We start from the raw sequence: 11,214 nt of genomic DNA on the forward strand, positions 1-11,214 counted from the left end.
TGTTCTTCAAAAAGCTTGCCACTACTTATGACAAATGAACTCAAAAGTAAAACTATTATTCTATATTTTTTTTCAGCTAAAAAAAAAAATAATTCACAAACATTAGTTATTTGGCATAACAGTCCAGCCCTTTCTTGGTAAAGTCACGATTCTGTGCGACTGCTGTAATTAATTTATTTTTGTTTGAGAGCATTCAGTGTATGGACTACGCTAATCTCTTCTCACTTTTAGAGATCTGTTGTATATATGTGTATACATATATATATGTCTCTGTGTTTATATACATATGTATATAGACATATGTATATATGTGTATACACATAATTATTTAAAAATAGGAAAAGTTTTGGCATTGTGTTACCGAATAAGGTAGCATGCAAACAAACAAAACAGTTAGAATCTAAGGAGATGTAGCCGGCTCTTGATTATACTAGAAAAATAGCAATAGAACGTTATCAGTTTAACTTCTCTGTCTTTTCTTTCTCCTTGTTAGCAAAAAAAAACAAACAAAAAAAACACAGTATTTATATTACCTAGGATACTATTTCAGATGATTGACAATAGTATTTTAGCTACTGAGTTTGTTCATAGTCAGTTTTCCTGCTTTTTACTTCTGTTTTTTCATCAAGCTGTATTCTGAACAGATAGGATTTCCAAAGATCATTCCATTTAACTGTACGTACTATTTTTGGGAAGCAGACACAACACATAATCTAATTTCCCAATGTTTAAAATGAAATTGAATTAGAACAGTTAATTTTTAATTACAATAGTAATAGTAATAATAATAATAATAACAGCAATAATAATAATAGAATAATAGAATCCTAGAATGGTTTGGGTTGGAAGGGACCTCAAGAATCACAACATCCCAAATCCCCTTCCACAAACAGGGCCACCAACTTTCAGATTTGGTACTAGACAAGATTGCCTAGTGCCCCATCTAAACTGGCCTGTGACAGAGTGTCCACATCTCTCTGGGCATCCTGTTACAGCACTTCACCACAGTCTCTGTAAGGAACTTCCCCCTGACAAACTAAACCTTCCCTCCTTGAGCTTAAAACCGTTTCCCCTTGTCCTAATACTGTCTACCCTTCCAAAAAGGGTATCAATAGCATGGCTTACTGTGGTGTCATTAAACTTGCTGAGGGTGCCATCATCTATGTCACTGACGAAGACATTATTCTAGGATGTATCTGATGTGATGTCTGTATAACATATTCTGATTTTCATGGTATTCCAACCATTTCATTTTTACTGTTATATTGTCCTATAGGTTGTGTTTTTAACTTTTCCACAAATGGCATGTCCATTCCTCCAGTTCTTTCGTAGTTCTTTAACAGATGTGCATTTATGAATGTCCTCTTCCTTGCTGAAAACATGCACAGTATGTTTTCATTACTGCTTTAAAGTGTATTTCTCCCTCTCTTTCTTTCTCTTTTTCTCGCTTTAGATTCATTTGACAGGAAAACCATAGCAAGAATTTATAGATACATAACACTTTTCCCTAGTATAATAGCTATTATGATTTTTCTCCAAAGTAATATTTGACATCTTTTGTTTATTTATTTTTTTCTCTCTATTTTACTTTCTATTTCTGCCTCTCTGAGAAGATGATCCAATCCAAATGCATTCAAAATCACACTGTGGCACTTCTACATTTTTACTAAACTTCCACTATCTCACTGCAGAGTCTATAAAAGCAATGCAAGTCCTTTCTTTCATTTTTCTGAGCTTCTTAAATTAATACAGAGCTGTTAATTGCTTGCTGACCATCTTCTCTATCTTCTTCTCATTCCTGAAGATCTCAGCAGTGGCAGAATTTGCTATATTCCTGGTGACCATTTTTTATTACTCATACTCTTTATCTGCTACTCCTCCCTTATGCAATAGCTTTTCTCTCATCATGGGTATTACTATCATAAATGGAAATTACATTCCCTTCTTTCTCAGCTCTAGCTTTTCCTGCATTTGCTAATCTCCATTATCCTGTCCCAGACTCTAAAAACTGAAGACAGTTCTAAGGTCCTTTTCTGCCCTAACTTTTAACTATTCTGTCATTCAATGTTCAGTCTTTTCCTGTATCTTTTTAAATTGGAATATTTCCAATTAATTCTAAAGAGAATTTCTTAGTGTTAAAGTATTTCATCTTAAAAAGTTATTTATGATTTTGCAGAAGACTTTCTACAGTATGTTTTGGAATGTTGAACACTTTTTTAGCTCCCAGAGTCACTGTGGTTATAGGACAGTTCATTTTTTGTAATAAGAAATAAACAGTTGCTCAGTTATGACCATGAATTTAAACTTTCCTTGTTCCATTCGGCTGAAGAACAACTTCTGTTTTCAGCTTATTCTTAAATCAGCATGAATACCCAGTTACTACAGTCATACTGATTAGGAGCTTCTTAGACTGTTTCTGTGTTACATAAACAAATTGAAAGCACTAAAATTACACTTCCCTCACTCAGTGTAAAAAGATCATTTCAGATATTTCCAGTGCAAAGCAAAAGCACTTGCTCACTTGGGAAAATGTCTTGCTTCTTCCATATTCTTGAAATGCTGTGCAGGAGTCTGTCTGCTCCTCAAGACTTGATCTTAGATAACACATTTTGCTGAAATACAGTTTTCCAATAAAGTGTGGCTAACTGCTTTTTATGACTCTCTAATTAACTTAATTAATAGCCATTATGCTATTGTACTTTTTCAGGCTCCGGTACCCAAATATTCTAATTTAATCTTCTTGTTTTCTCCAGTGTTGGCTACGTTATTCTTATTAATAACATCTCACATCTTGTTGTTTTTATTGTTTTTTTTTTTCTTTTTGTTTTGTTTTGTGTTTTTTTCCTTCTTTTTAACTGAGTGTAAATAATAATAATAATAATAATAATAATAATAATAATAATAATAATAATAATAGTAATAATAATTTCAAAATTTCTATGTAAAAAGCTCTAAAATCAATAACAATTCTATAGGAATAGAAAATTAATTGATCATTTAAATGTTACTTGGCTGATGTTAAAAAGTCAGCAAGAAGACATCGAAATTTTAATTTTGGTTGGTTGTTTAATATACAAAATGGTTCCTGTTACATAAGAAAGAAGTTTGCACAAATCCACTCAGTGTTTAGATGCAACATATGTCCAAAAATAAGTGATCTTCAATTTAAAATTTAACAAATGTGATTGATACTTATTGTGAAAAAGCAGATGGGCTTCTGTATGTAAAAGCTGTGAGACTTTATTGCCTGACCTAAACAATTAAGCTTTCCTAGATTAGATAATGAGCTAGGAAAGCTCATACATATATATTCCAATCACTATGGAGGGAATGAAAATTCTACTAGTTGTGGTTTATACGTGTATGTGAGAACTATGTCTTCAAAATTCTATTTAGTTTGACTCCAGAATGATTATTCATTTTGACCATCTTCTTAAGCTATTTGGTGAAGTTTTCATTTCTGTTTCTACCTTACACGATGCTCCAGTCCAAACCCACTGAACAAAAATCCACTTTGTGGAGAAACAGACCTCAGAAAGAAGTCAGAGATGGGAAGAACATATTAGGACGTCCTCCAGCCATTATAATCATGCATATGCTTACTTCAGTAAAGTGCCTGGAGCAGAAAATTGCACAATATGGATTTATAAAGTTCCTGTGTGTAGCAGTAAATAGTCAGGATTTAAATTTAAAACTGATAAAAGGATGTACTTTGTTGCACATGCATAATTAACCTAGAGAGCTTATTGCCACAAAAATATCACTGAGGCCTTATTAGAAGAATTTTAAAAAGGATTAAACATTTATATGGATAATGAGAACATTCACATTTGCATTAAATTAGATTTATTTCTTAAAAAAAATAAAAATGGTACAAAATGCCATATTCCAGGACATAAAACACCAGGCAGCCACTAGAATGAAAGGAAAAAAAAAATCCCGCCTCAGGAAAGTTATTGCATAATTGTTCATTCCAGCTCTTATGAGCATGTGGTTCTAACAACTCACAGCAGCAAGATGCTAGACTACACACAAATATTACTCAGTCAAGAATAGCAGTTACCCGGCTTCTATTGACTTATGTTAATGACCACATGGTTTCTGCAGTGGAAAAAAGATATACTTTACCATTCAGATTTGTTCACAAGGAGATAAAGGTGTCACACAAACATTGAAATATTTTATAAGGAATTCCCCTCTTATTTATTTATTTATTTATTTATTTATTTATTTATTTTACCCGGCAATAAATGTTTCCAGATAGATGTTTCAAGGAGTATTTAATGAATGAGTGGTATAGAAATAAAATTATTGGCACGAGCAAGTTAATGACCAATTAAGTACAAAAACAAAACTAAATTACTTGCATTGGTACCTAATTTAAAACTGTGATTGTTATCCAGGTAATGGAGCTCCACTGGAAGTGTTCTTAGAGCTCCCTTAACAAAAAAAAAGTCATTACTGACTGGCCTGCTGCTTCATATAATTGCTATGATAAGCCACTGCAAATATAATTGGCTTTAACTGAAAAATATTTCATTATAAAGCAAGAACAACACTAGTACTTTGATTTATGTATTTATAGCAACCTAAAGAAGATCATTAACACATTTCATTTTGAGATTATTTTTTACTAAGCCAGAAAATGCTATGAAATGCAGAAAGGAACTTTAAGAAGAAATATTATTTTCTTTAAATTATGCTTGTTTGAGAACTGAAATGACTTGAATATACACATTTAGTCTGCTAAAACCAAAAGGAATTATTTTTTCCTTATATCTTTTTTCAATTTTTTTTAATTTTTTCCTGTTAGAGTTCAGTCACTGAACCATAGAATCATTGGAAAGGAACTCTAAGACCACCTAAGTCCAACTATTAGCCTATCACAGTCAAGTATACCACTAAACTATATCCCTAAGCACTACATCTATACATCATTTAAATAAGTCAAAAATGGTAACTCAACCACTTCAGTGCACAGCCTGTTCCAATGCTTTACAACTTATTCAATTAAGAAAATGTTCTTAATATCCATCTTAGGCCATCCCTGACATAATTTCAGTACATTTCCTCTTGTCCTATCACTTGAGAGAAGATACTGCCCTGCTACATCTTCCTTTGAGGTAGTTGTAGAGATTGATAAGATCTCCCCTAGGCCTCCTTTTCGCTATACTAAATAACCTCAGCTCCATCAGCCCCTTCTCATAACAGCTGTTCTGTAGACCCTTCATCAACCTTGTTGTCCTTCTTTGTACATGCTCCAGAACCTCGGTTTCTTTATTGTAGCAAGGATCTCAAAACTGAACACAGTACTTGAGGTATGATGTCACAAGAGCTGACTATACAATAGTCATAATTATATGAACAATAATAATTTTTCGAGCCTTGCTGTTCACAATGTTTGTGATGGAAGTCAGGATTCTGTTGGCCTTCTTGGCTACCTGGGTGCACTACTGGCTCATATACAGTGTCTATCTACCAGTATTCTTAGGTCTTTTTCCTCTATACAACTTTCTAACACTTGACCAGGGCTGTACTGCTGCATGGCGTTGTTATGACTCAAGCTCAGGACCCAGTCTTGTTAAATCTCATGTTGTTGGCCTCAGCCCATTAATCCAGACTATCCAAATCCCACTAAAGAGCCTTCCTACCCTCAAGGGGATCAACACTACTGCCTAACTTGAACTCATCCATAAAATAATGGAGGTGCACTTGATTCCCTCGTTCAGACCATTGATAAAGATACTAAAGATAACTGACCCCATCACTGAGCCCTGGGGATACTGCTTATGACTGCCCTCTAACTGGACTTAACTTCACTCACCATAAGTATTTGGGCATGGCCATCTTTCCAAGGTTTTCTCTAGAGAAAAGTGCAACCATTCAAGCCATGAGCTCCTACTTCCTCACAGAATACTGTGAGAAACAGCATCAAAAGTTTTTCTGAAATCTAGATAGGGAGCATCCACAGCCTTTCCCTCATCCGTTAGGTGAGTCATCTTGTTGCAGAAGGAGGTAGTTAAGGTGGACTTGCTGACTGCGACTGACCAACTGGATTTACTGTATGTGCTGTGTGGTGGGAGTCATGATAATCTTGTCCACGGACTTTCCTAGCATCAAGATCAGATAGACTGGTCTCCAGTTACCAGTCCCATTCAGACTCTGATTAATTGTTTATATTTATTACACTCTCATTGATATTCTTCCATATCATGTTCTGTTCTCTTGTCTACCTCAAACAAACAAAACCTGAAGTAGAGAAAGATAAATGGCTTGAAAAATACCATATGAATATTCAGTGGGAAACCACAGAAAGCATAGAATTCTCTTGATTAAGACTCCCAGTTCCCATTCTTCTGATGCTTGTTCTAATGAATGAGTTTATCAGTAGAAGCTTTCCTAGAAAAGTTCATTTTTAATTGTTTATTAAGCCTATTCATGACAATCTAATTTTAAAAATGTGTGTACTGGAAATCTAATTATAAAGGCTGCAGTCAGACAGTCATGAAACAAAATATGAAATTATATAACATGTGTCTTGTGAGTACAATAAAGTATAATCAAAACTATTTAAAATATCTGTACCGACTGCTTATGCTGCAAGTGGCTATGTTTAGCAATTTTGCTAGATTTATGTGGCATGGTTTTCATGGCAGTGGCACTAAAATATTTTGTGGAATGAAACCAGAAGCTGCCTTATGTCAGACCGATCCAGTTCGAGCAAACTCCAAAAGGAATGTGCCAGTGATCAAAGGTGGGCCAATACTGTAAATACTGTGTGATAACGTGTAGAATGGATGAAAAAAAAAAAAAAAAAAAAAAAATGTGACAGAAACAGCTTTCTAGACAACAAAATCACTGAGGCATCATTATTCTCCTGCATCCTATGGTACTCCAGGCTTGAACCGCAAGCTGTGGACCAGGAAGTCTGACAGGAACATCAGACCAAGGGGAGTCCATGGTGGTGCAGTCCATTCCACAACAGTACAGACCTCTACTGGAGCACTTCTTGAAGAACTGTAGTCTAGTGGAAGGCCACATGGGATCAGCCGTCGAAGGACTGCATCCAGTGGGAGAGACTCCATGACATAGCAATTGAAGAGAGTGAGGAGGCAGAAGTGGGAGAAATTGTTATGGTCTCCCCATAGCCCTCTTTCCCTTGCACAGATGGGAGGAGATAGAAGAGCCAAGAGTGAGGCTAAACCTCAACATAAGGGAGTATGACATTTTTAGTTTTAGTTTCTCACTGTTTTACTCTAGTTTTAGATGTTAATAATTCTCATTCCTCTTCCCCACATTAAGTTTGCTTTGATTGTGACAACAATTGGTGAGTGATTTCCCTGCCCCTGCCCCTAAGTTTTCTCAATCTTATTTTCTTACCTTGTCCAACTGAGGAGGGGGAGTAAGAGCAACTTGGACCATATCTAGCAGAAAAAACAACAAAGCACAGATTAAATAGGTTGTTTTGAGTATCCTTGGTCTTCTACTGTTTCATGCAAACACAGAAACTGAATATGCACCTTCCATTGCAGTGGAAAATTATATAGAATAATCTGCATCTTTAAATGTCACAGTCTTGAAATACCAGGAAATATCAGTGGGAATGGGGGATGGTGACAAGGAAGGAAGGGGAAAAGGGGAAAAGGAACTTTTGAAAAAAGTCTGCTTTTCAATAACTGGTGCTGATTAACTTTAGCTTCCTTTACATGGCTCTTGTGTTATCACACATGACTACACACATGGCATGAACTGAATCAAGTGAAACTGAGAAATTACGATTTATGAAAGAGAGATAAGCATGATTTTGTGTATTATCCAGTTCACATCTTTATTGCAATTCTTCCTGCATTTTGAAATGGAAATATCTTCATCTTTACTCCTATGTATGTATACATGTATGAGTATATATAGAACAAATATATATGTATATTTATATAAGTAAAACAATTTTAAAAGTCACATTTTCCTCAGTATTTTGAACATGACACTAATATTCTTTTGTGGTAAAAAATCTTATAACTTAAAAACACTTTTTAGACTAAAAGTGTCAACATTAGCTAAGGCCTTTGATAAAACATCATAGAATCTTTACTACAAGCTTATAAAATTGTTCACAATAAACTAAAAGGTACATCTGGCCTAGTAATTCAGTACCAGTCTTGAAAATGCTTTAGAACATGCTGACCTTTAGGTATGAAAGAAGTTCTGTTGACACTAATGGATTCTGGATCAAACCATAAAAAGAGCAACCATCCAAATTAGCACCTCACATTACCAGCGAACTACGTCTGTTCACTTCCTATATCATTAGCACAAAGAGCCAGCTATTCATAAAGGATAAAATATCATTGTGAAGAAATCCCAGAGTCACTGGTTCTGCTTAATAATCAGTTTGCTTTCAGAAATATGAAACAATCTACTGAGTTAAAACATGGTTTGAGCTATTGTGGGCCTGCTGTCCTGTCACGGACAGAGATCTAGAGATAACTCTGTGACAATCTAGAACTTCATCTCATGTACAATATTAGGACTACTTGATAATTATGTTCTTATTTCAGATGGAGAAAGAGCAGAAGACAGGCAAGAAATCTGATTAAGTTGTAAATTTTGAAGTGAAAACAATTTAATCTATAAAGTGGTAATGATACTGTGAAAGTAAATATACCTTATTCCTATTAGACAAAGCACTGCAAATTTTTGTTAGGACACCTGTGCTTGCAATGTCAACTTTTCTTTGACTATAGATGTGCTACTTTCATATAATTATTTTTATGGTGCAAGCAATTACTTCTCCACTGAAATAGTGTGCTAACTCTGTCTGCAGTGAAGTTAACTATCCTCAAAGCAGCCCATTTAATACAGTGCCTTGGAGCTGTGATTAAAATAATATTGATAGCACATTAACCTTTTAGCTGCTGCTGGACACTGCTTGCACATTATCAGGGCTTTTACTTCTCACTTTCCTTCCCAAGCAAATAGGATCAAGTGAGCAAGAAAATAGGTGAGAACATAGCCAGAAGAGCTGACTTACACTGGTAAAAGGGATATTCCATACCTTGTAATGTTCATATTATGTTCAGCAGTAAAAACTGAGAATGAAAAAGAATGTGGTGGAGGTTGTGATTATGTTTTATGAAGGCTGAGAATCAGATATTGTCTGGGCATTAAATGCTTGTGGAAAGCAGTGAATGAATTCCTTTAAATGAATGAATGAATTTCTGTTGCTCAAGCTTTTAGAATAGATGGAAAAATAGATGCATTTGTGTGTAGTACACAAAGTATGCAACTCCATTTAAATTTTGCATTATCAGTTTGATACTTCATTTGGGAACACAAAATGTTCATCCACACAAATATGCGGTACCCAAAAAAATATTTCATGGACTCTGAACTTTTCTCCTAACATTTCTCACTGCCAACAAAAATCTATTATCTTTAAGAGAAGTCTTACTAAAACAGAGAGGAAAAAAAAATCTGTCTATGCAAAGTCTGTACAATGTGAGTGCTCTGTCACTTACCTAGTATTGTTTTCCATGACCAGAGAAAATGGAGCTCATTGACCTCAATTTTTTGCTACAGCATTTTTCAGTCCCTAGGGTGCTGTTTATTCTCTGCTTTATTAGAAGTTAAAAGAATTCAAGACTTCCTGACCTAGCTTTTCACAAATTTTAGTGTAACGATGATTCATGAGAGAATTCCAGCTGAATGGAATGAGCAACTACAGTTCTGGGATAAGAATAGGTCATCGGGAGATGAACATACTAGGAATTAATATGATATCCTTCCAAGCTACACATCAATTTAAACAACACATTCGGCATTGCCAGGAATTTACCGACAAAACAAGGAACCTTCCTTTACATTTATGTTATCTTTGCTATCTTTCTAAGGCCGAATTTTGTTTAGGATTTCAGGAAGTAACTCCTTTATCAATTGGAGAATTATGTTAGACACCTCTTTAGCAGATCTGAGATCAATACAACTTTTCTAAATCTTTATACATGAAAAAAACAGTATCCTGTCAAGCTAAAGACTCAAACGTGTCTTTAAGCTGCCCTTGACTATATTCATTTTTCTGTGAAGGAAAATAAAATACTGCTTATATGTTAGAAGGGTAGTTGTCAAGATGTTAATTACAGATTCTAGAATGTAAAGCTAAACATTCCATTGTTAGTATGAATTTGAAGAATTTAGGTAATGTTCTGAATGATGATTGTTGATTGTGATTCCTCAAGAGAACATATTCCAGCTGGAAACTGCCAAAAAATTTTCACACATCCAACCTGATCACATCACATACCTTTAAACTGTATATTCTTCTAAAAACAAGGAAAAAGTATGAGGAATGGGTCCTAATTTACACTGATGTTAAATGATCACTGTCTTCTGAGAAGTTAAAATATCAAACTAAAGCAGAAAATATGGTCTCAAGAATCTAAAATTATTGAAAAGTTTTGTTTGAAACATCACTAATGCCATAACTGTAACATTTCAGCAGCTCAGATAGTGTGTTACAATGTGAATTTTTTTTTTTAAATTATTATTATTACTCTCTTTTAAAAATACTCTTAAATTTTGAACTACCATCAGTAGTACCATATTTGCTCCTTGATATTCTTTCATGTCTCTAGATGGCATTTTCCAAATTGAGAACAACATGGCATGATAATCGTCCTTTAAGCACCTTCCAAAATAGGCTCCCCTTCCCTCTTTTATCTTCTCTATTGGAAGGTTTAAGACATCAAACTTGGTGATATTGAGCAAAACTGTCCTCTTTTTTAGACTTTTAATTAATCAATATTTTGTTTCCTTTGAATAAAAATTAGTGACAGAAAGATTTTTGCTGAGACTGAATAATTTCTGTATATTGTTCCAGAACTGAAGTTTCCACAGAGGTTTCCTGAAACACATTTGTTTTTTCTCATCTACTGGAAAAAAGAAGGAAACAATACTTCTACTGTTTTCATTACAGTGAATTCATAATTCTCCATTGTCATTTTCCAGAGCACAGATTCTGTGGATTGTTCAGCCTCTCATTTTTGTAGTCATTTGAGGGAAAGTAAATTTTGTTCCCCATTATGCCCTTCCACACTTCCAGAAGTACTTCATCACCAAAAAGTCTGAGGCTCTGCCTCTTGCTGCAGATGGATTTAAATCCAGCACTTCCAGATGGGTCCTTGGCAGAGTGTTTAGCTTCTTTCTTCTGTTATATTA

The sequence above is a fragment of the Coturnix japonica genome, chromosome 1, assembly GCF_054131305.1.
Source record: "Coturnix japonica strain WE chromosome 1, WE-NBRP24, whole genome shotgun sequence".
Lineage (NCBI taxonomy): Eukaryota > Metazoa > Chordata > Aves > Galliformes > Phasianidae > Coturnix > Coturnix japonica.